Source organism: Phalacrocorax carbo, chromosome 2, assembly GCF_963921805.1.
Source record: "Phalacrocorax carbo chromosome 2, bPhaCar2.1, whole genome shotgun sequence".
Lineage (NCBI taxonomy): Eukaryota > Metazoa > Chordata > Aves > Suliformes > Phalacrocoracidae > Phalacrocorax > Phalacrocorax carbo.
Window position 1 is genome coordinate 51,256,037 of NC_087514.1, and position 26,499 is coordinate 51,282,535.

A 26,499-nucleotide genomic window follows, 5' to 3' on the forward strand; every position below is an offset into this window, starting at 1 on the left:
GAAAAGTTAAGCACTGAAGTAGGAGTGTAGGGATGCAGCAAGGTGGGAAAGAGGGGAAGTAGACAGAATTTATCTTGGTTTACATGCTGGCCATTTCCCATAAATACTAACTTCGTGAGGAAAAAAAATAATAGGGTCAAATGAATGGTACACTGTCTTCTTGTGCTCTGTTGTCAGACTTATCATAGAATCATAGAATTATTAAGGTTGGAAAAGACCTCTAGGATCATCAAGTCCAACCGTCAACCCAACACTACTGTGTCTCCTAAATCATGCCCTTAAGTGCCACATCTACACGTTTTTTGTATACCTGCAGGGCTGCTCTCTGGGCAGCCTGTTCCGATGCCTGAGTAATGATGATGACTTGTAATGATACTGTTACTAATGGTAAACAAAAGGACAGAGAGGAAGAAATAAATGTTGAACAAGATCTGAAAACAATTTTGGATGAAGGGTTTACTCACTATATATTAACATTCTGTGCTGCTTTTCTTGCAATGAGAAGTGGTGGTGTATTATTCCTGATGTGGTGTTACACTTTGAGAGAGCAGCAGAAGATTGTTTCTAAATTATTTTAGTTGAAGTATTAAGACAGGTTGACAGATGAAAAATTATCAGGGTCTCTGAGGGTCTATAAGGGTGGAACAAGGAAAAGTATTTGTACAGTAAGGCCTTTCCTACACCATCTGCCATGTGATTTTATTTGGAATGAAGAGATTTTTCAGCATTTCAGGTTTTTAGGTAGTTTTTTATAGCATGGGCCCCCATCCTTAAGTCCTTTGACCAAAGTATCCACAATTGATTTTGCTTTGGACCAGAGCTGGACTTCATCTCATCACCAGCTAGTGAGGCCTGTGCACATGTATGCCCATTTGGTATTTCACTTACTGAAACATTTACATGCTGAAAACCTGGATATTAATGTTTGGCATGGCAATATGAAATATTTCTTCAGAGAAAAAAGAAATCGGAGCATTTAAACTATGCTGAATTCATTGTGTGAGAGATTGGTATTTACATCAATTGCACTGCATTTTCTCTCTCCTAATTTCATAGAACCATAGAATCATTTAGGTTGGAAAAGACCCTTGAGATCATCAAGTCCAACCATTAACCTAGTGCTGCCAAGTCCACCACGGAACCATGTCCCTAAGCCCCACGTCTACACACCCTTTAAATACCTCCAGGGACGGTGACTCAACTACTTCCCTGGGCAGCCTGTTCCAATGCTTGACAACCCTTCTGGTGAAGAAATTTTTCCTAATATCCAATCTAAACCTCCCCTGGCACAACCTGAGGCCATTTCCTCTCTTCCTATCACTTGTTGCCTGGGAAAAGAGACCAACACCCACCTTGCTACAACCTCCTTTCAGGCAGATGTAGAGAGCGATAAGGTCTCCCCTCAGCCTCCTCTTTTCTAGTCTCCTTTAGCTGCTCCTCATAGGACTTGTTCTCCAGACTCTTCACCAGCTTCGTTGCCCTTCTCTGGACATGCTCCAGCAACTCAGTGTCTTTCTTGTAGTGAGGGGCCCAAAACTGAACACAGTATTTGAGGTGCAGCCTCACCAGTGCCGAGTACAGGGGGACAATCAGTTCCCTACTCTTGCTGGCCACACTATTCCTGATACAAGCCAGGATGCTGTTGGCCTTCTTGCCCACCTGGGCACACTGCTGGCTCATGTTCAGCTGTCTGTCAACCAACACCCCCAGTCCTCTGCCAGGCAGCTCTCCAGCCACTCTTCCCCAAGCCTGTAGCATTGCATGGGGTTGTTGTGACAGAATTGCAGGACCCAGCACTCAGCCTTGCTGAGCCTCATGCAGTTGGCCTTGGCCCATCAATCCAGCCTGTCCAGATCCCTCTGCAGAGCCTTCTTACCCTCAAGCAGATCAACACTCCCACCCAATTTGGTGTTTTCTACAAACTTACTGAGGATGCACTGGATCCCCTCATCCAGATGGTCAATAAAGATTTTAAAGAGAACTGGCCCCAACACTGAGCATTGGGTAATACTGATCATGTCTGGCCATGAACTGTATTTAGCTCCGTTCACCACAACTCTCTGGGCTCAGCCATCCAGCCAGTTTTTTACCCAGCAGAGAGTGCCTCCGTCCAAGCCACGAGCAGCCCACTTCCCCAGGAGAATGCTGTGGGAAATGGGGTCAAAGGCTTTACTGAAGTCCAGATAAAAAACATTCACAGCCTTTCCCTCATCCACTAGGCAGGTCACGTTGTTATAGAAGGAGATCAGGTTGGTCGGGCGGGACCTGCATCTCATAAACCCCTGCTGACTAGGCCTGATCACTTGGTTGTCCTGTATGTGCCACGTGATGGCACTCAAGATGAACCGTACCATAGCCTTCCGCGGCACCAAGGTCAGACTGACTGGCCTATAGTTCTCCAGATCCTCCTTCTGGCCCTTCTTGTAGATGGGTGTCACATTTGCTAACCTCCAGCCAACTGAGGACCTCCCCGGTTAGCCAGGAATGCTGATAAAGGATTGAACGTGGGTTGGTACTTCCACCAGCTCTCTCAGTACCCATGCGTGGATCCCATCTGGCCCCATAGACTTGTGTGTGTCTAAAAGTGGTCACTAACCATTCCCACTTGGATTATGGGGATTTCATTCTGCTCCCCATCCCTGTCTTCCAGCTCAGGGGGCTGGGTACCCAGAGAACAACTAGTCTTACTATTAAAGGCTGAGGCAAAGAAGGCATTAAATACCTCAACCTTTTCCTCATCTCTCGTCACTGTGTTTCCCCCCACATCCAACAGAGGAAGAAGATTCTCCTTAGCCCTTCTTTTGTTGCTAATGTATTTATAGAAACATTTTTATTGTCTTTTACTGCAGTAGCCAGATTAAGTTCTAGCTGGGCTTTGGCCCTTCTCATTTTCTCCCTTCGTAACCTCACAGCATCCTTCTAGTCCTCCTGAGTTGCCTGCCCCTTCTTCCAAAGGTCATAAACTCCTTTTTTTCCTGACTTCCAGCCAAAGCAATCTGTTCAGCCAGGCCAGTGTTCTTACATGCTGGCTCATCTTTCAGCACATGGGGATGGCCTTCTCTTTTGTCTTTAAGATTTCCTTCTTGAAGAATGTCCAGCCTTCCTGGATTCCTTTGCCCTTCAGTACTGCCTCCCACAGGACTCTGTCAACCAGGCTCCTAAACAGGCCGAAGTCTGCCCTCTGGAAGTCTAAGGTAGCAGTTCTGCTGACCTTCCCCCCACCTTGTGATCACTATACTCCAGGCAGCCTCCAACAATCCCATCATCCACAGGTCCTTCTGTGTTCACAAACAACAGGTCCAGCGGGACATCTTCCCTAGTAGGCTCACTCACCAGCTGTGTCAGGAAGTTACCTTCCACACACTCCAGGAACCTCCTAGACTGTTTCCTCTCTGCTGTATTGTATTTCCAGCGGACATATGGTAAGTTGAAGTCCCCCATGAGAACAAGGGCTAGCGATTGTGACAATTCTCCCAGCTGTTTATACAATATTTTGTCTGCCTCTTCATCCTGGTCGGGTGGTCTATAACAGACTCCCACCATGATATCTGCCTTCTTGACCTTCGCCCTGGTTCTTACCCATAAACACTCAAGCTTACTGTCACCATCATTAAGCTCTGGACAATCAAAGCACTTCCTAATGTACAGGGCTACCCCACCACCTCTCCTTTCTTGCCTATCCCTTCTGAAGAGTTTATAGCCATCTATTGCAGCAGTGCAGTTGTGCGAGTCATCCCACCATGTTTCCATGATGGCCGCTATATCATAGTTTTCCTGCCGCGCAGTGGCTCCGCCTCCTCCTGTTTCTTGCCATGCTGCAAGCATTGGTGTAGATGCACTTCAGTTGGGCTATTGATCCTGGCACGTTTTTGCAGGGAGAAGCCCTAATTCCTACATGACCATTCTCAGGTGCTTCCATGGTTTCTAACACATTCATAACCCTCATGTCTTTGCTGCCACATGGATCTCCATCCCCTACCTCCACTAAGATGGCAGACCAAAGGACGTCACTAGCACATTGTCCCTCAAACTTATCTCTAGTCAGCCTGGTTTTATCCCTTTCCCCCTTCAAATCTAGTTTAAAGCTCTTTCAGTGAGCCCTACTAACTCCTATGCAAAGATCCTTTTCCCCCTTTGAGCCAGGTGTACCTCATCTGTTGCCAGCAGGCCTGGTGTCGCATAAACCGACGATCAAAAAACCCAAAATGCTGTGGGTGACACCAGACTTAGAGCCAGGTGTTGATCTGTTGGCTTTTCCTGCTTCTTCCTTCATCATTCCTTGCAACTGGACACACCACACCCAAAGGGTGGTGGTAGATATCTCTTTTTCAAAGTGGCCACCTGTCACAAGTGGGGTACCCCAGTGATCAATATTGGGCCCAATGTTATTCAACATCCTCATAAGGGATCCACACACACTGCACAGACCACTTGTCTAGGCCATAACGCATTTATCAAAAACCTTGGAGAAGTTCAGGTACACAATGTCCACCGCCCACCCCATGTCAACCAGGCAAGACACTTTGTCGTAGAAGGCCACCAGGTTTGTCAATGTGCCTTTGGTGAAGCCATGTTGGCTTTTCCCAATCACGTGCTTCATTTGACTTGTGATGGCCCCCAGGAGGATTCGTTCCATAACTTTTCCAGGGATTGAAGTAAGACTGATGGGTCTATAATTACCTGGATCCTCCCTCGAGCCCTTCTTGTAGATAGGGGTAACATTTGCCTTCCTCCAGTCCTCTGGGACATCCCCCATTCTCCATGACTTGTCGAAGATTATGGAGAGTAGCCTCGCAATGACGTCAGACAGCTCTCTCAACACCCTCAGGTGGAATGTAGTCTGAGGGCTGTACCAGGGCAGGAAGCTTTCTCTTCACACCTTTAACCCAGGCTCCAGGGAGGCAGCAGACGCTAAGAAGTGTGTCCGGTCGCATATTGGGCCTTCTGTTCCCTTCAGAAGGGATTCTCCTAGGACAGTGACCTGTCTTTTTTTCTTTATGGAAGCAGTTTTGATGCAGGGCCTAGGCCAACTTAACCTCGGCAACATCTCCAAGCTAGATGAACCATTGTCCTTGTTATTGTTCGGTTCCACTTGCAGAGCCTCATACCTATTACACACCTGGGAAGGTGGGGTAGTCAGAGAAGAGACGCGCCTGCTGTGCTGGGCAGGAGCTTGCTGCCACTGCCCCCTGTCCCTTAAGTCACTGTGTTTGGCCATTGTGTTCTGCATTGAAACAGTATGGAATCAAGCCTTTCTGGTAGCCTTCCCTACCTCTTTCTTGGTGGACCTGTAGGTTATGGGAGCTCCTGTAGTACCTGCAGTATCATACCAGTAACATTCCAAGGTGCCTGTGCTGTATCTCTCTCCTATTTTTAATAGATCCAAATCTGTTTCATTTAGTGTCCATACCAGGTATTGCACAGAAGCGCTGACCCGAAGTGGAAGAGGAGGACATAGAAAAGGAAATAAAAAGTTGGATGTTTAGGGGAAAAAAGACAGTCATACATAGTGATGGACAGGAAGAGGGAAGATTGAGTTTTGAAGTCAGAAAATGGTCTGGGTTCTGTAGAAATTTATTGGACTTGTGGGAAAAATAAAGGAGAAACTGAGCGGAATGAGGAAAGGTCAGAAATTAATTTTGGTGTATATGTTTCTTTCACAACATGGTTTTTGTGGAAGGACCTTTTTTTGCCTTTTTTGGTCAAAATACTTGTTGGTTCTTTTTTGAAAAGTGTTTCCAATAAGGTGAAAGTGCTTTGTCAGGAAAAAAATATTTAAATACTTTTGGCTTACTGATTTTCACAAATTCTGTTGTTCATCACTGGTTAAACAAAATGAGGAAGTAGGGAGAAGTAGGGATATGAGCAGTTCCCTATTATTAGGGAAGAAGGACCAAAAGGGAAAAAAAAAACAGCCAACCTAATCAAGAGAGAAGGTACAGGTATGCAAAAGACAATTATGAAATGAAAGAAATGGGAACAAGAGGATAGAAATTAGTTTTAACAGCAGAATTCAGACTGGATTTTAAAAAGGCAGAATAGGTAACTCAATTTGGAAGATGCAAAATATACAGAGATCCAGGTGTAGCTGTGACATGTACAATCACTTCCTTACTAGTCTGTCCCGCCTAAACTGCGCTCTTATTTCATGGAGTACCAAGCAGCTGCGTTCAGCTTTTTCATTATAATTAAAGCATGTGTTTTTCCACTCAACTCCATTCATCCCTGCCCAAGAATGAGGGCAAGATTTTGCTCCCTCCATCTAAGCCTAGTTCATTAGAACTTCAGCATAACAGAGGCACCTGGTTTTCTAGTAAAGGGCACAAATGGATGTCACTACTGAGGGACAAATTATGCTCTACATTGGCTCAGTGACAATCAGTGTGTTGGTTGTTCCAGGCTGCAGAAGGCTCTTAATAGACCACATCTCCATACCCTTAGAGACAGGCTCTCTCTGGCTTATCTCCACTTGCAAAAAGGAAAAGGTATTAATTTTCATGTTCACTTAATTCATTATGTTTATTATTTTAATTAACTTGGGTACCCCCACCCCAGTTGAGAATGCATTATGTTTAAAAAAATGCAGTACCATCATGCCATTTGCATTTATTTGTTGGAATCACTGGCTTTCTGCTCTCACCTCCAGTTATCTACCCAGGCTGGTGAAAGGGCAGCGAAGCACTTAAACAGAGCAGTAGGTACTGACCTTTGGAGTCTGCTTTTGGTGAAAATACATTGATCTCAAGCCCACTCTCATTTAAAACCTTTTCTAGGAGGCATTGCTTTGTTTGGGCTATCTACCAGCTGAAGCAGTGGAATCTTTGGCAACTAGCCTCCAGGTTATATTTCTCTGTCCTTCCACATTACTGTGGTTTTTGCTGGGGCTTGCAGCATAACAGTGTATTTATTCCCTCTATCAGGAATGGTTCCTTGCTTTTAATTTAAACATGCATTTAAAGTGCATCTCCCATGCATGAGAGATGCTATCATCTCAGATTAGAAGCCATGGACAGCACGCCACAGCTGTAGGGCAGAGTAAGAACATGAACAAGGTAGAGCAAAGCAGAACACAATAGCACAGAAGCCCTATCCACACGTATAGTACAGCTGATAATTAAAGGGAATTAATTCAGGGTTACAGCAAATAAATGCATTATAATGATGATTAACTTGGTGTTTTGCAGGGAGTGCAGTTCTTCGCTTAGCATTTTCTGACTCCTGTTCCAGGAAGAATAGGCTAGAGGAACATAGGAATCCCCATACACTACGTTCATCTCACCTTGGGGAAGTTACTGTCCCCTCATTACCAATCTTCTCAAAGCAAAAAACAAGTAGTACTCTCTTTAGATGTTGCCAACCCCCTGGTAGGAATGCAAGACAATCCCATAGGACCACATTCTGGTGAGAACAGAGAGTAAATGACCAGTCGTGAAAATCAAACCTGCAATGTATTATTCAACCTTTAAGTTGAAATAATGAGACTTTACAGGAATTTGCTCTTTGTTTTAAGATCATCTCCATAGCTCGCTCTTCTCCCACCTTTGAGACTTCCTTTAAATGTCTTTGTGCTCCATAGCTATTAGACCACCTTTAATTTTTTGGAGATACTACCTCCATAGAAAGGAAGCAAATGGAAACCTTCTGTAACAGTTAGAAGTGTATGTTTTAAGAGCCTTCTGAGTTGTGAAATTTCATACTTCCATGTTCAAAAGGCTATGAGGTGTATTTATGCTTCTGAAATGGAGTTGAAAAAGTATGTCCCTAAAAATGTTTATTCTTTAGAATGGAAAGCTTTTAATATTGTATTGCTTAATACAATAAGGGCTTTTCAGAAATAGGCTTGTAACAATCTTTAAAATCAAAAATATAACCCATCTAGGTATCAGATAAGGAAGCTGTGAGGTAGGTGTACTTATAGGGTGCCTAAATGTCTCCTAAAAATTGAAACTTTTCTAACTGAACACCTGGAGAATGACCACACAATTCTCTGTGCAGGGTGGATATAACCAAACCAGTCTCCATCCATCATCCATAATAATGAACCTTTAATCAATAAGGAAGCAAAGAAAGTTATCATTAATTTAACTTAATATTGAATTTTCTTTAAATTATGATAAAGTAATTTGTGGCTATTAAAACTTCTCTTTCTTGTCCTCATGCTATTTCCAGTGCGTCTTTCTTTTGCCTTTGTCTTTGGACTTAGGCTTAGGTATTTGAACAGTTGTTTGTGCTTCCCTTGTCCCTGATGCGAAGTAGTCATTCCTTTCCTATTCCCAGTCCTAGTGTTACTTCCATAGTCAACACAACATATCGTGGCATTTATGGGGAGGAGTAAGACAGTCTTGTGGGGTGCTACCCAGAGTGAATGGATTAATTTTACATTTTTCTTTAGATGTTGCTGGATCAGAGAGGTACCAATGTCCAGTAGACCTGCTGAATAATTGTACGGGTTTTATCAGTGTTTTATCAGTGGTGGGAGTTAGTTCTGAATATGATACTAGCCAAGATTACATGGCCTCTCAGGACCATTTTGCCCAGTACAAAAATTATATTTCCTTTCAGTGAATTAGAGCAATTTCTTAACATTTTGTGGCTAAGAATTAGTTGCCCCGGTGAAGTTAAGTGTCCCCGCTTTACAGACATGGAAACTATGGCAAGAAATAATTGGATCAGCAGTTCCTTCCCATCCTGTTTGAAAGGGACCTGGCCTCAGTGATTCACACCCTTGCTGTTTCTGGTCTGGACTCCATCAGTGCAGAATAGCTGGACATGAAGCCATCAGTCTGTAGGACGTTCCACCTAATAGAGAGCTGCAGCACTGTTCCTCAGTAGCAAAGGAGACCAGGAGCATATTCAGCCTGCTCTCTTGCTGTCTACACTGCCTTCCTACATGTTTGTCCAGTTGTACTCTAAGACTCAGTCCTTAATAGTCTTGGTGGACTGGGTCCAGTGCGTGTCAGAGATCACCTGAAAAGTTCTTCCCATTTGGTAACAATGAGGTAGTTGACAGCCCTGCTTGGTGAGTGTTTTTATTAAAGAGCTGAAGCTTGCTTGCACAGGAGCTAGAACTTTCTCACAGGCTGGCCTGGGAGCACGGAACAGACTTCCACAGCAGTTAAGTATTACCATGAATGTCCTCAATTTATGCCTCTTAAGTAGAGTGCACCTAGAGGTGCCAAAGGCTCCCTTCTCTCATATAAACGTGTACCTGCATGTAGATTTCTAAACCTTCCCCAAAATCCCAACCCACAACAGAGCTCTTCCAAAACAAAACACACAGTTCCTTCCCCAGGGAAAGGATGAAAGAAAGAATGAAGCACTCATAGCAGATGTTACTCATGTCGCTTCAAACGGCAGGAGAACAATCGCAGCTCCTGGTGCAAGCAGCTGAAGCAGAGCAGGGCAGGGGCAACATAGAAGTCTCCAGAAGATTTATGTAGCTTTATGTGTGTCCCTCTCTGGATGTCCAGTTTTAAGATTTTCATGTTTCCAGGTTAGGACTGTTGAAACTCATCTTCCAGTTTCTTCCTCATTTCTTTAAGGGTTAAACTTTCTAAAGATCTGTGCACGGTAAAATCCTCCCAAAGATCTCAACATTTTAAAACAGCCTTTAAAATACCCTTGACCTGAGCCAGTGCAGAACTAAGCAAGCTCTAGGATATTTCAAGAACTAAAAGACTTGACTGAGACCTTTAGTGGAGACAGTAGCAGATCTGGGATTCAAACACTATATTCTCTCATTTGGGGGTCAGCTAGAGGAGACTGCTAATTAACCTGGGCTGGGGTTGTCTCCTTGTGGCAGAGGCCTTCTGGGCCAGCTGGGAAAGATTGGTTTGGGACTAGCATCAGCCACAGCAGCAGTGGCACCGCTACTTCCATATAGGATTGTTTTGCCAAGGCCCCCGCAGCAGTTGAGTCTGTGTATCATGTAGGTCCCAACGGTGAGCCTTCCATGACAGCAGGGGAGACTATGAATAATTTATACTCTTTACACAAAAACAGGGACAAAACTTTCAAACCTGCGGGTGAAGTTAGATTTTCAAGGATGTTTTTCTCCCAAAGAAAAGGCCTCAAAACATTTTTTTAAGTGAAGTTGGAGATTAGCTCTGGCATTTCTAGGTCCCGAAACTCTTAGGGTGAGGAGTGGAACTTAGATGCTGGCTTTCTAGGCCCCAAAGGCCAGGAGCCAGCAGGGAATAACTTTGTCAGCTCTTCTTAAAAAGAAGCCTACCTGAAATCCAATTAACAATCAAAGCTTTAGGCCAACATTTTCAAACTCAATGGCCTATTTCTGAGAGGGTGCTGAGCACCTCCAGCTTCAGTTAAGGCCAGTGCAAGACGCTGGTGCTGAGTGCATCAGGAAGGCAGGTCATAAATGCCTGAAGTTAGGAACCTTGATAAAGCATAGGTGCTGAGCAGCCATAGCCTCATTTAAGGTTTCAGCAAAACGCTTTTGATGCCTAAATACAGGCACCAGACTCAGTAATGTTGGCCTTAGTCCTTAGCAAGCAATCAGATTGCTTTTGTCAGAGCAAATGCCTCAGAGTCAGAAGAGCTGGATTCAGTTGCAAGGTCTGGTGCTACCTTGCTCCACTTAGCCATGCATGTTCTCCATCTCATGAGTGAGGATGATGATAATAATATGTGTGCCAGAGATACTAGGACTGTAATTAATGCTTATGTTTTGAGGGAATGAGATAGAGCTGCATGCACTGCAAGTATTATTAGTTCAAGTGCTTTTTTTCCTGAACCCTTACTGTGCTTTCTGTTTCAGATAGATATGTGGATATTAGCATGCACCAGTATGTGCACTGAGTATTTTTCCATGTCTTCCAAGGTTTAAAAAATTCAGGCTTGTGTTTCTGAGACTTGAGACTTCTTTCCCTAGAAGGGAGAATTATTTTCTTTGCAAATTCCCTCAAAAAGGCAATCAAGAGAAGCATGGTGGAGGCACTCATGCATTAGCTCTTTAAGGACATACCTTCAAAGTGTTTTCCCTACAAGTCTTTTGCTTCAATGTCAAACAAAGCTTAAATAGCAAAAAAAAAAAACCCTTTGAATTCCCTTCCAGTGCCCCTTCCCTCCTGGGGATTGAGGGGTGTTACGGCCATATTAGGTTTTCATGCGGTATTTCTTTTCTAAATAAGAAATTTCCAGGTTCGGAGCTTGTGAGTTCACCCACCTTTGATTGGCCTATTCAAATGTAAACACTCCCTGTGGGTACTTCATTAGTTCATGAATATTTATAGAACATTGCAAAGCCCACCAAGCCCAAAGTGCCAGTTTTTCAGGCACCATTTTGATTCCACTAAACATTGCTTGGCAAAGGTGGGCTGAGTATTAACAGTTCTTACTTGTCTCCACATACTCCATATACTTGTAACTCTACATGCAACAATCAACCTGTGAAACTTTCCGTACTTTCTCCTGTAAATAAGCAGAAAACAATGTGTTCACAACATCTCTCATACATTCCCGGAGAGAACATTCCTTAAAAATCTGGAGCAATTGAATCACAATATTGGGTTTGTTTTCTTCAGATGCTTGAGTGATATTATTGATGAAATTACAGAATTAATTGGCAAAGAGAATGTAGCAGTTAAGTGATTAATATTTCCTTTAAATAAAAAATTTTAATCTTGAAAATAAATTCAGATTTAAGGAACAGTAAAATGGCAAAGGATTGGAAGCTAAATATACTGTCCAAAATAAGTACTGAGCTACACCCACAAAGTACCCATACAAAAATAAGCAAAAATATGTATGCGGTCTCTTTCAAGAGGGACAGACTCATACGCAAATGTTTATATGCTTGAATCTATGGCCCTATTCTGCCTACTCCTTCCATGCTCTTGTATGTCTGGATTCTTTTTGTAAAATATACGTATCTAGTTTCGAAAAAATTAGTAGCAACAAAAAAGGTTAACCCATACTTTGGATCTGTTTTCCTTATTGCCTTGTATGGTCAACATTAAATAGATTCTGCAGAATCCGGTGAGAGAGTACAGTTCATAATCCTTGTGACTGCAAAGACTGTCATGCAAATATGTTATGTGAAGTTCATTGTCTCCAGTCTGAAAGCAGCATGAAACCATGGCGATCAGACGATGAACTCCACTGTTCCTTTGTCTTTTTTAAGTGTTGACTCTAAAACATCAGTGACATTACATGTCAACATTAATATCATGATTTCTGATTGTTTTACAAATGGAACAGCATGGTGTGCGAGTTTTCACCCTAAAGAAACAAATCAGAAGTTGCTGCAGAAAGGAAAATGCACAGAAAGGCAGAAGAAGGAAGGAAACGAAAGGCAAGGAGTAGAAGAGAAGCAGAAAAGAGATCACGGGGCAAAGAAAGAAACAAGATAAAAATAATAGTGCTTGGGAAGGCAAACATTTTTTCTGCTGAGTGACGCTGATAATAATGATAAGGCACTCGTAAAAATAAATCATGATAATAATAAGGGGAAGTTCAGTTATTACATAAAGGCCAATTTCTAACCTCAGTCCTTGTATGAGCCTCTGTGAACATCAGGGAGTCCTGTTGTAGACTGAGGGCAGGGAAAGCAGTAAATATATTCCCTGACCCACAAATAATCATTAGAAATGGAATTCTGCCCTTTGCAGAAAATGAGGTTTTATCATCTGTGCCCTGAATGTTTCAGCCTACACCTTGCCATTAGTCAGATCAGTTGGCTCATACACCTGGAGTAAACAGAATAAATAAGCACTCTGTTTGCATTTGAATAATTTCCCTGGTAGATCAGTTCAGTTCTCTTAATTGTCCATCCATTAATTTCTTGCTAATGTAGTTGATATCGATGACTGATTTTCTGTGCTAAACAGGAAGCACCACTTCGTCATTCTAGGACGCATTCCTTCCTACAACTGCCCTGCTGTTAGCTACTAGTAGCTACCGTTATATTATCTTTCATCTGGCCCAGAGCTGACAACAGATGGCCATCTCCGGGACTGCCATCAGTGTGACTTTATGAAGCATCCAGCTATGGTGTACTGAGGAGCTTCATGGCCAGTTCTGCAAATCTGCTTCCCTTCCCCCACCCCGCTGCTGGCCCCCCTCACTCCATCCCCATGAATAAGCTCTTCATTCCTGGCTCCACTCTTCACTGCTCCTGCGGTTTCCCAACGAGTAATGGCACAACACTATCACTAAAAGTTTGCGGCTCAAGATCTGCCCCCTCTTCCTTCCACAGCACTGGCAGAAGGTTGTCGTGGCCCCCATATTCCCCAGCATCCTCACCCCTCCATGGTTTCGGTGTACCAAAGCATAGGTAAAGGGGCTTGGTAGCAGCAAACCTGCCACCTGTAGTCTGAACTCTACCTTCTTCCATCACAGAGCTTAGCTCGGTAGCCCTGCATCTCCTCAAGCTCCAGGGATTTGGAGAGCAGGGGGATATTTGTTCTTTGGGTTTTTAACATTCCACAAGATACGCTGCCAAATGAAGACTGAGTATATTAAGTGTGAAGGAAACTAAAATATCGATTAGAGACCCAAAGTGGAGAAAAGTATAAAATTCACAAGCATCCTGATTCCATTGACATGTTAGATCATTTGAAAACGCTGTTTCAGCTGGGTGGCTGCTGTGCATTTTGGAGAAAGATATATTGTTTGCTCTTGACAGAGTTTTCTAAAGCAAGGTACCTCCACAGCTGAACCTGTATTTTAAGAGAAATTCACATTTGTATCCTTTATTGTGATATTTGCAGCAAGTCTACAGCTAGTAACAGTCTCTGCCCTCAAGCTATAAAGGAGTAAGGCTCCATTGTTGGAGAGAGAGCAGCCTTCTGTGTGAAAGGCTGAGATGTGGTAGGCAAGATGAATAGTGCTTAAAAGCAGTGCTTGCGGTGCTGTCATTTAGAACAGGAACACTGAGGATTTAAACGAAAGTGAAAGGCATGGTAAATGAATCCTTTAAAACTGGTCAAATTTTCAGCTGCCTAAAATAACAAGTTTTCTCCATTGATAGGTTCATTGAGTAGGAGGAAAGTTGGGAGGGGATGAATTCCCCTAGGGAGGAGGTGCACATAGTTTGTGAAAACAAGGTGTGGTCAGTGATTCATAAAGAGACACATCCAGGAAACTCCAGTAAACAACGATCTTGGCTCAAAAGTGGTGACTTTTTTTTTTTTCTTTCTTTCTTTCTCTCTCTTTTTTTTTTTGGTAAAAAAAAGTATCATTAGATCGCTTCATTCCAAACATTATTAGTCAAAAAGATTCAGATGCAGATGGCTACACAACTGGAGCTGTTCATTACAAAACCCCGACCAAGAGGCACAGCTTTTAGGTTTAGTTTTTCTACCTGTTATCGGGGTCAGGTTCACCACGCTTTGATCAAACTGAGGCTGAAATATGATTTTGAGTAGAAAAAGAGTGGGGTTTTGTAGGCTTTCATTATTTTTTTTTTGGTTGAGCTTCCTTTGTGTTCAAAGCTGAAATTGAGTGTCCGGCCCCCTGTTAACAAGGGAAGAGAGAAAGAGATGATTCAGTTCTCATAAACCAATAATGCTGAGTTACACACTTTTCTACTAAGCTTTAGTTGTTTGTCTGTATTGTTACAGTCTCATTTTGCAGCAGAATTGCTAGGCACGGGCACTGATCACGGGTGTGTAAATCTGCTTGGGGATACTCTTTGTAGTGAATACTCTGCTTCCCCCATACTTTGTGTGTATAGATGTGTGCTATGTAATATAAAGAACCTGTGATATTGTTAAATATTAGTGGTGCATTTTGCTTTGCTTTGCGTTTGTAAAGGTGAAAGGTGATTGTGCAGGAAAATGGAACAGTATATTTGCTGTGAGACAGGCACTAAGAACTCACTCCCATGCTCAGTTATAATTCATGACTGTACTGGTGGGAAGCCCTTATCCCTCTGTGGAGTTAATGCATCTCTACTGTAGCCTGCTGAGAGCACCCTGTGTCCCCTCCCACCATCTGTGCATTCACTTGCGTGCTTTCTCTCTCTCTTTACTGTGAGATCTCTTGGTGTTAAAACTGTCAGACTACTACTGACTGGTAAAGATGGCTTTATGATGTGTATTAATGTTGAATTGTCATTTAAAGAGTGAGGAGGTAGGAGAGGGATATGCTACCATTTGTTTTAAGCTCTCCTTAGAAAATGCTGACGAGCAAATAGACAGAAAGGTAGGTTTGTTACTTCAAACAGCAAAAAGCTTTGAACAGTGTACAGAAATTGCCACAATGTAGGATAAGAACTATTAATGGCAATTGCATCTTTGTTCCTAGTCTGGGCATATTTTGCTGTACAGTGGATCTCTGTTTCTCCATGTCAAGATCTGAACCAACAATGCAAATTGAATAATATTTATTTACCCATCAGCTGGCTTAGCTGACAACTGTTCCATTTTCTACAAGTTGATCTCTTTTAGCTGAAAAGCTGTCTTGCAGGCTGCAGGTTAATTGTTTTCATGCTACCTGAGACTTGAAATCCATGTGACCAAGTGCTGTAAGCTAGCACGATCTTACTTAAATAGGTAGCGTACAGAGATTTTTTATTATTATTATTATTGCTGTAAGGCACTGTCAGAAGACCAGTGAGGCTGTCTAGCTTCTAAAGAACTGAACTCAGTTCACAGAGGTTTGAGACAATGCTTTATCAACCTGGCACCTTACCACAGTATTAGACTCAGAATATGGTTAAAAGACCATGTACTTGACTGTCACAGCAATATTAATTTGCAGTGTTTCACTGAATGTAATCTTATGTAGTCTGTTGTTTGTATTCCTTTAAAACTTATAAATCAAATCCAGACCTAGAATACCAGTGTATGAACTTAACAGATGTGCTGCCATAAGGGACCTGGTAGGTTATAAACTGCAGAAATTATCTTTTTCTATTTCAGATTCCTAGCTTATTCCAGGGAGATTTAGGAACCACAGGAGTAAGGTGGAAGGTCACGCATTAGGACGGTAGCACCCACCCAGTGCTTGACGTTGGGTGTAATTGTCAGGAAATCCACCTCTAATCGTTTTGTTATTCAGTCATAGCATCCTGCCAAAGCTCCCAAGCAAAAGTAGGGCAAGAATGACTTCAGTAGCTCTGTGTCCAGGTTTTCTTAGGTGAAAGATCACTTTGAGATGACACAGCTGAGTAGTCAGGCTGAAATCCTAGTTGGTATTTTATTAATTTTGCACCAAGATAAATCCTGAAATTCTGACAAACTCCATGACAGGTGAAATTCCTTCTTGCAGAATCTGCTCAGCAAGAGGCTGCTCATTTCGTTCTGTTCGGAGGCAGGCAACAGGAGGGCAGCTTTATAATCAGCCCTCAAAGGAGCCCCGGCCGCCCCAGAGCCTTGGACTGATTGAATAACTCCTGGGCCTCTTCCCCTAGGCCTCCATCAGCAGGGGTCCTGTGGAAAGCAATCTCCTGCAGACTGGCACTGAAGTGAGCTTTAAACTACTATTTTCTGCTCTCCAGAGGAGCCTGGAGTACTAAAAGATAGATGGACTGCAGATATTTTATGAGAAACTGTCAGAAGAAGAGCAGAGTAAATGGGTTTTTTCCTCCTTCTTTGAGTCACACGCTGCATCACTGTAGAATTTTTCCCAGAATCTTTTACAGCGAAAGTTTGAAATTAATTGGTTGCTAACCTTAATTTCCCCCCTCCCTCTTCTTTCTCTTTCTTTTTTTTCCCTTCCCTCTTCTTCTTCTTTATTTTTTTTTTCCCCCTTAAATATTCACTCGGAGGCCCTTTGCTTAACCACAGTTGCAGAAAATCAGTACCATTTGCACTGAAATATTTATAATGACAGAATGAAAAATTGGATTCATTTTCTGGCCTGTAGCCGAACAGTCTGCAACTTTGCGCAGCATTGTTTAGCATCTCTCATTCCTTCCTTTCATTGGGGTCGTTTTCAGACACACATGCACGCGCTGCCCACGCTTCAGAGGAATGCTTAGCAAAACACAGAGCCATTTTTAATCTCAGCCTTGCGAAAACAACTTGTCTCTAACCTTGCCACCATTTGTGGGGGGAAGCAAAGGAGGGGTGTCCCTGGGAAGCGTATAGAATCCCTCTTACAGGAGAGATTATAGAGGATGACATGCAATAATCTGTCCTCTACAGCAAAGCAGTGTATGGCTGGAATTCAGAAAGTTGCTTCAGTGTGTTGCAGGGCAAGCAGGGTGGACTTAGCACTGGGCTACGCAGCAGGATCTCTCCAGTAATCCCTGTTCTGCCACCAGTTCTCTCAGTGGCCTTGGGAAACTCATTTGCCACGAAGGAAGAGGTTGTCAAAAGCTCCCTTTTGTGTATGAACACAGACTGTGCCTGTAAAAATGCCCTATGCTTCTTTGCACCTCCAGAAAACGGAGGATACTGGAACTGTACATATTTACTTCCCTCGCAGCAATGGTGTGAAGGTGAAGTGGTTGATGTTTGCAAAGTGCTTTGAAAATGAAAGTGCAGATCCTCGGGCTCCAATTTGCATCCCCTGCCAGTATAAAAGGTACCTTAGTCAGACAGCCAAGGATTCCCTTAGTACACAGCAATTCCTGTTTATTTTGCTAGCTGGTTCTGTATCACTCCCTTTTGGTCCTCACAGGCGAGTCTCAGACTCCAATGAATTCCAGGGATTTTTAATTGATATAACAATCCCATGGGGGCTATTAAGAACTGGTATAAGTTTGGGCAGCCTTATGAATGCTCTAATGTGCACTGAGGGCTATGGTGGCCCAAGATTTGAATGTTTAGGCCGCATGGATTTACAAAAATATACAGTAGTTCTATAGGAATTGGTCTGAAAATGTACACAATTTAGCAGAGAATACTAAGTCTCTGCAGATGTTGAACTGTTGTGCAGACATTAATACAGAAATATAGCTATGAAAAGTGGTGATTTCAAAACCCCTTAGAAATTATTCTCTGGTGAGTTCTGTAGACTGTCTTGACAACTGTGTTAGTTTCTGGAAAAGCCTTGTGGCCAAAGTGTTAATCCCTGATGCCTAAAAAGAGGCACCCTGAGACCATACTGGGTCCCCTAAGGAAGTAGGTTGGGTGCGACAGTCAGATTCTGCAAGGTGCTGAGAATCTCCTGAAAAATGTAGGTGCCAGAAATTGCCTACCAGTGTTCCAAAATGTCATCTTGCTGACTTCACCCCTATCAAATTTACAATGTAGCTCTATTGCTGATGGCAACTATCTGTGTATTGCACTAAATTCGCATCTCTATTCCACATCACTCACCTGAGCACAAATTATTTGTTTGGTTTCTTCTGTCCAAGCCTCAAAGTGCTGGCTCCCTCTCAGCGGTCTTAGGAGCACAGCCTGAGCAGGTGTGCCTGTAAGCAGTAGGAAGGGATAGGCATCTGCTCTAAGCATCAGTACAGCTCAGTTAACGCTGCACAGCGTTCTGTGGTTTGTTATCAAGGCGTACTTTTTATCATTTAAAAGTTTCTTACCAACTTGCAGATTTGCCTTTTTACCGTGTTCCCCAAGATAGTTTGACAGGTCAGCCTGAAGTGATGAGCGTTCTGACACAAACTGCGTTGTGTCTTAGAAATTTTGCCTGCAGTTGTTTTACTGTAGTACTGCTTTGATTTGAAAAGAAACTTTCTACAAAGTGGTACAGTTTAGGATATAACAAAAAAAAATTCCAATATTGTGCTGCATGTGTTACAGAGGTTTTCTGCTGAGCCCATATTGCTTTCTAGTTTTCTTTTTTTTCTTCGTGTATATAAATGGAGAACAGTATAATTTTTGGAGTTTTTAACGGTTACTGAGAAGCAAAAATAAGCGATGAGAAAGAACATGAGCTTTAATTGCAAATCTTAAATATGTTTTTAAACTGACATTTTGAAAGCAGATTGCCCTGACAATTTAATGACGCTTTAAGGGAAAGCCATATCCCCAGAGTAGGGTCCTTCAAATCCAGAAGTATTTCTTTGGTTGAGCTGACCAGAACACAAATATACAGAGGCGTAAAATGCCTTAAGATGCTGAAAACATTTGCAGGGACAATAGACTATAGACCACAGTGAAGTGACAGTACAGATCTTGCTGATGCTAATGGTATGGTACAAAACTGTTACTGAACATCAGGGACCATAAGACTGGCCCCCAAACAAATGTTTCGTCTCATTGTTGAAGACAGTACCTTTTGGGAAAGCTGCTTTCTCTGCAGGCCTGAACCGTTGTGTTGGTTCTGTTTTTCTGTTTGGAGTGCCAGTCTGTTTACTGAAGTTATTAGTTTATAAATTTTGCCAAGGTAAAGTAAGTGTGAGAGCTTTAAATTAGAACAAGTGCCACTTCTGTGTGTCAGGTTCCTTTGAGGACTGATTAGAAAGCAGCCCTCCTGTTGCCTGCCCCCTTATGCATGGCACTGTTGCTGTGGTACTTGTTTATAGCTTACCTTTGAATTTATATGTGTGCAGTGTGGTATGATGAATCACCCTCAGATAGCAAAGATTCTGCCTTTTTTTTTTTCCTGGGATCAAGCTAATGCTTCACTTTAAAGAGTTATTTTAATTAGGTGGGTTTTATTGTAATGAATTAAAATTAATTTGGAGTAGCAAATTATATAAGACTGTGAGGTTTATAGATTAGCCTCACCATAGCTACAGCACATCTTTTTGTAAAGGAATTAAACTTCTGTATTTCAGACACCTTGGCACTAAACATAGACAGCAAATGAGTGTGTTGTCTCCAGTTATTTTCCTCCTAAATGTGATTCTTTTCACCTGATCTTCTGATCACACTGAAAACCAGTCCTAACTGGCAACAAGGGGTGAAAGCGGCAGCTACATGAGGCTGGATCCCCTAGCAGGGGATAGCCTAGGAGACAGGAGTACCACAGCATCACAACCCAAACCCAGAGGTGAGGGGGGGCATTTCTTCGACTGTCAGTGCAGGGTCAAGGCAGGATCTAACATGTCTGACTTGCAACGTGTCACTAGCCAGCTGTGTGACAGGAACCAGAATGACCAACCTGAAAGAATGGCATTTGGTAGAAGGATACTTCTTCCCTCATGGGGAGGAAAGAAAAAGGCATAAAAGGAGGCTAATTTGTGTAGCACTGCTTCTTTCGGCGGGGGGAGTATTAAAATGTAGGCATTGGACTTCACTGTCGTACCCCTTTTATAGGTTCTGAAAACAGGCGAAAGTGAGAATAACATTCCTCCCATTTAGCTGTGGCCACATTTCACACTTATTTCACACAAATGGAAACGACAGCAAAACTGAAGACAATAGAGAATCCAGACTTCTGCATTTTACAACCAACAACCACAATGACAAACACAAAATGTTATTGTCCTGGTACCACATGTCAGTAAACGCTCCAGATTTATTGATTTACAGCGTGCGTCCTTACAAAATTTAGAGAAGTGGTGACTTTGTTATAAAGGGCAAAATAGTATTCTGGTGTCTCTGAAAGTCACTTTTACAACATGGAGTTTCTTGGACTGAAAAGGTGGGAACTCAAATGAGGTTGCTATAAGAACAGAATGTTTCGACTGGGGTTCTTAACTGTCTAACTAGTTGCCAGCTATGAAGGGATACTGTCCTTATTTTCTTATCCAACAAGTAGATTTGTAATTCACACACACTCCAAGCCTGCCACATAAGCACTGTCCCAGTTCCCACTATTCCTTGTTTGAAGAGCTGTAGGAGTAAAGACTGTAAGATGTCCAAGATGGGCTGGCAGAGTGACCAGTTGTGAAGGAAGTCAGAGAGTGAAAGCAGTGGGGGCCTCTGCTCATCAGCTCAGAAACCTTTGGCCATTACCCTCAAATATGCTCAATCTGGCTTTCCTAGCAAACTGTCTTGAAGGAAAAAGATGCACCAATATCCAACAGATTTGGGGGCATTTAGAAGAGGAGGAGAGTAAGCAGAACTCCATAGTTTTTCAGTTTCTTTCCCACACATTTTAAAATTGACAAACAATGAATGAGGGGACATATTTTCACTTGTGTTCCTGATTTTGGGATCCAAAATATGCATCAGTACAATTATGCATTGTCTTAACCGGGTGTATGTATGCTTACTAGCTGGATAACTACCAGATATGATTTCCATTTACAAAAGCCAGGTCTGGTGATTTTAAAACTGAGCTGGTTCACGATTTGCTTTTAGCTGAGCGAAAACGGTGTTAGTCGCTTTGTGTTAATCTTGGGCTGATCCATAATCTCCAGTGTGTTGAGTGCTGTTGTACAAGGCTCCACGCACCAGCTGGCAATGTGCAGGGAATCCAGATTCCAGGCTGTCCCTTTGTCACCTGATAAGCACAATGCCCAGCGTCATGTCACGAGGTAGGGAGTTGAACTCGGCGATCGATACAAGTGTGGATGTGTCTGTCTTTATAACGAGAGTGCAGCCAAGTTACAGCGCTTTTCTTTCAGGCTGTAGCAAGAAACTTGTAATTTCACTTGTAATTTTGTTCAAAGGAATTCTTGTACATGCACCTGTGGAAAAATGGAAAGGATCATTATTTTAAAGGTTGCCCTTTGCATATAAATCACAGCTCTGTGTGCTTCCCCATTTTAATTGGGTGACCTTTTGAATCCTATGGACAGGAGCTTAAATTCTGGACCTGCCGGCTGGTTTGAGATTTGAAATCAATTCATGATCTAGCAGTTACTCAGCTTTAAATCAGAAAGCCCAGAATGGAAATTTGAGAAGAAAAAGTTCCACTTGGAAGGTTCCTTCTCACAACTCATGGAAAGCTTCATTGCAGACCAAATAGATGTGTGTAAAATCCAGATTCATTTGTTAGTTTAATCCCTGAAAAGACCTATCAGGATTCAGCAAGTATGAGAGAAACAGGAGGAGCAAGAAATGTGTAATGTTTCCAACAGGACTTTTCTGTGCAATTATCAGTTTAAGCTTCCATTATTTGTCACTAATTACTGCACTGAGCTGTTAAATATTTAGTAGTAGTTTGTTTAATTGGGTTTGACCTATAAAGGAATCTGTACATAACGTAGCTCCAGTTCCAGGAGCCAGTTCCTTGCTCCCAGCTAGGCAAATTTGTACTCACATAAGATGAACACATATTGTCAGACAAGGGGTTTTGGTTTTGTTGTCTGGGCTTTTTACCTCTCTCTCCCACACAGATTTATTTGTCTTTAAGGTATCTAAAATTAGAGCATGAAGTAGGAGTGCTGCTCGTGGACATAAAATAGGAGGGAGGTCAAACTTTAACTTGTTTATAGGTGGTGTAGTTTAGAAAGCACCAGCACGGTAAATTAAACATAACAAAGAAAAAAAATTAAAACAGGGCAACAACTAGCCCATGAACACATACGTCTGTAAAGCACTGACTTATTCCTGGAATATCTTATTAGGCAGCATTGCCTATCGAAGCTTGTTGTCCCCTGTTGCTCTGTTGCACAATAGCTGCAGATGAACCTGGATTTGTTCAGCTTTGGGTTCTGCTTGCTCTTTGCCTGGCTGTGTCTGACATGGTGAGGAGACTTCTGGCTGTGGCCTCTGCAGAGGGTGTGCAAGAATCAATCAGTATGCGAGCAATATTCACTTTGGTTTAAACTGTACAGGCCTGGCTCTGTTCTTACTTGTCCCTGTCTTGAAAACCCCTTGATTTCAGAGGAGTTTCTCTTAATTTATACCAGGGTAATCATAATCATATTCTAAAGTAATAAGACTTTTGATATATTTCTCAGAAGTGCCTCCTTTAGCCTTTTTTGTTTAAGCTTTTATGCCCACTTAGTGAACAATTTTCTTATTGGGGAAGGATGCTTGTGTATTAATTTCAAACATGTGCAGTATCACAAAAGCCGTGTTTTTATACAAACAGGACTTAGGCCTGGATCCTGATTAGCAGTACAGCTCCTTTGCAGCATGAAAGAATGGGAAGGTTTCCCAGTTTGAATGAATTGCTGTGAACATGTCCTAACCACTGCCCTCTTTCCCCATCACTGTCATCTTATTGTTTATGGCAGTAACACACACACCTTGCCTGTGCATCCAGACACACCTTGCCTGGAATGGAAGAGGTTATTGTAAGTTCCATTGCATTTCAGTAATCACCGAACAGGGCAGGGGAGGCTTATGGAAGGCTATTACCTGGCACCATAGGTTAAAAGAGCCTTGGAGCTGCTCTGATTTATGTCAGAGGCTTAACCAGGAGCCCCTGCCAACGCTTATAATGAGGAAGGTGCAAGGATGGTGAATAGACACCTGTGTTTGTGTCTGTTCTCTTCTGGTGACAATGATGAAGGTCTTATTTGCTGTACCTAAGAATATATGTCATTCTTTTCCATACAGCAAATCTGTGATATATGTACACACATACAATAACGAATTCAAAAAGGAATCATTGACATTTTACTTACTGGAAGTCTCTGAATTAAAATAGGTATCAGGGGTTTGGGTTTGGTTTTATTTTGGTTTTAGTTTTCAGTTTGCATCCCTGAGAACATGCTATCCAGTCAAAGATCTTTTTATAGTTTGGTTTTCTCTGGCCCAGCTGGAAATGCCTGAGTAGAAGAACTAGAATACTGAGAGTTTTACATAAATGCAATTAAGAGTACGATCTGATTAGCAGTCATGCCATTTCAGAGACATTAATATAATATCAAATCACATAGCTTAGGTGAACTAATTTATATTAATAACTGCAAGGCAGTGTAGACTTTCCTAAATTATCATTGTCAACAGTGGTCAGTCATGACCTAAGATGACTGTTTAATTGGCCATCATGTCTGAGAACAGACCTGATTCTGAAAGGCTGGTAAACATCAACTCACCACACATAATGGTATTTATGGGAACACAGATTCTCTTGGGATTTGGCCCCTTCTTTGTTGTGGAAATAGCTCTGTTTCAGTTCAGATCAAATGCTTATTTCCTTGGGAATCTCAAGTTTCAGAGATTGTGTTTTGTTAGGTCTATGCTGGTGATCAAGTTTGGCCTGGGTGAAACTCCATGCCTACTTTAGTGCATTTAAAAATTCACTGCAGTACTGGAGATGCTGGTGACAGGGACACCTTGCCTGGAATTTTTTGTGCTCACTCCAGAACTCTCCATTTGGCTTCCTACTTTTCGCCTACGAAAAACTGTCAGACATCTCCTCTCCAGCTCTCTCATTCACTCAGGATAAGTGTGACTACTGAAATCTGAATATATATTCATTTTTGTGACAGAAACATTGTAATTCCTGGAATGAAACACAATAGAAGCATTTGTTAGTTCCATGATTTCAGCTACAACAATTTAATTTCTTGTAGTTTCTGTTTTATTGAAGGAAGGGAGGGACCTGGGACAGAAAATAATCTGTGGTCACGTCATTTGTTGATGAGCTTCAGCTGAAGTTGTTCTTGGTATTTCACCTATGTGAAAAATACAGAAATATTTACAATCTGCGTAAAGAAGCTCTGTCAATACAATTAAGGATTATAGCATAAAATAGACCTAGATACGTCCCTAACCTTCAGTTAATACATTTAGTGGAGGTGAACTGTGGACTGTGGTTATCCTTACTGTGGGAACATGAATCCCAACTATACTGCATTTTCACCTGTATAGCAACCGAGCCTGAGAAGCCCAGGTAACAGAATCTTCTTAATTGCTTGCAGCAGCAGCAGAGCCGGGGCCTTAATGTTTTGGGGCACTGAAAGTAAGTTTACTGCTTTCAGATGCTTCGAAATGGCCCAGATATTCTACCAAAACCAGCTCCCGACTATGCAGATTTGGTTTCATGTGTGATTTGGGGCTGGCTGAGCCTCTTCCTCTCCTGGGATGAACATCAGGGAAAAAAATCCTAACCCTGAGGTCTGTGAAGCTGTGAAACAGTCTCCCAAGAGGAGCATTGGAAGCTCTAATTAAAATTGGACTGGGCAAAACACTTGAAATTACACTTTAGGCAATAATCCGACACTGGCAAGATGGGTGGAGAAAACGCCCTAATGGGTCTTTTCTGTCTTTAAATTCTATGAATTCTTGTTCTTCTCTTTTATTATGCTATTTCACCTTTTTCTTTAATGATGACACAGTGTCATCTAGAAAGTATTATAAGACGCTATTGTGAGCTGAGTAAGATGATGTGAAATGTCAAAAGAAAACGCAAGTTTCTGCAGGTTCACAGTGATTATATGGAGACAAGAAAAAGAGAAACTGACTGAAAGCGAGAGACATGAGTACAGTGTTTCTCATCTGTAAGACAGGGGCGAATGCCTGCAATATACATGTTTATCATTTTGACGTTACATTTCATATTCTCCACTTATGAAGAATAACCACATTCCACCAAACCTAACACAGGTGTGGAAAAGTCATTTACTGTAACTGCGTACATCACTCAGATTGCTGGAGACATCTTCTATCCAAATGTTTCAAACATCCCCAAAGACCTGGGCTAAATAATATCTTTTTACATGTGAATTTATAGTATGTATTTAATCTTAGTATCTCAGAAATCTAAATTTCTCATCAGTTCAGTCTTGGATATAATTGTATTACAGTTTTCCAGGAAAGAACACTGCCACAATATTATGGGGCTTTGACAGAAACTCTGTGCTGCAGTACTGAAGCGGCACAAGTTCGAAGAAAGGGTATAAAAATCATCGTTTACTGAGATTTTTCTTATAGTTATGTCTGAATGATTTTCATTTATTTGTTTTTGGTCTTACTGCTTAATACTGCTCTTCCCTCCTCCCCCACACTCCTGTCCACATGTGCAGTATTTCAGCAGTTCCCAATGCAGAGCCTCCTGCATGAGAGGTCTTATATCATGACAACCAGTTAAGTAATGAAACATCAGACCAAAGTTCTGGAAACCATGTTGACACTGTGAAACTGCATTTTTGATTTGTTGTTACCGCTGCAGTTAAGGTTTTGCTCGTCTTGCCTTTTCCACCAGCCTTTCTTTCTTCCCCTTCGTTTCTGGAAAATCCAACATCCTCTTGTTAGCTGCAGACAGTTTAAAAAGTATGGTACAGGGTAAGAAGTTGGAATAAAAAGAAGGGAAGAGAAGCAGAAAATCTTGATTAGAAAGTATAATTTAATAGAACATGTATTGAACCAAATGTATTGATTAATGTGGAAGATATAGTACTTATATTGATTCAAACTAGAGATTTAGTACTAAAAGCTGTAAGCCAAAAAGCTGTTGCAGATTGCTACAAAAGTCAGTTTAATGCTGTCCTTGAGAATGCCTTCACAAAGAAATTCTTCTAATGTTTGAGGAGTAGGTAGAATGCGGTATATGTCAGTTTGATCCCGGAGGGTTTTATTTTGTACTCTAATAGCTGTTACGAGCCTACATTATATCCAAGGAGTAATTTTCCTTAGGGGTGCCCAGCTCGCTTTGTGTCAATATTCTAGCATTTTAAGTCACGTACAGTATATGCTTCTGGGAACAGTGCAGGAGCCAGCCAGACTCATAATGGTCTGCATTCATTAATAAAGGCAGAAGCTTCTGTCCCTCCATTGCCCACTACAGGGATGCCTCCCTGGTCTTCAGGGACCCGTACAGACACATTTAAAGAAAGCTTTATTTTGA

The 26,499-nt window shown here is 42.1% G+C and overlaps 1 protein-coding gene across 9 annotated transcripts in view; it reads left to right on the forward strand.

Moving 5' to 3' along the window:
- The window catches only part of ZNF521 (zinc finger protein 521), a 237,488-nt gene that overhangs the window by 205,821 nt on the left and 5,168 nt on the right, over positions 1-26,499 (forward strand). The window lies entirely within an intron of this gene.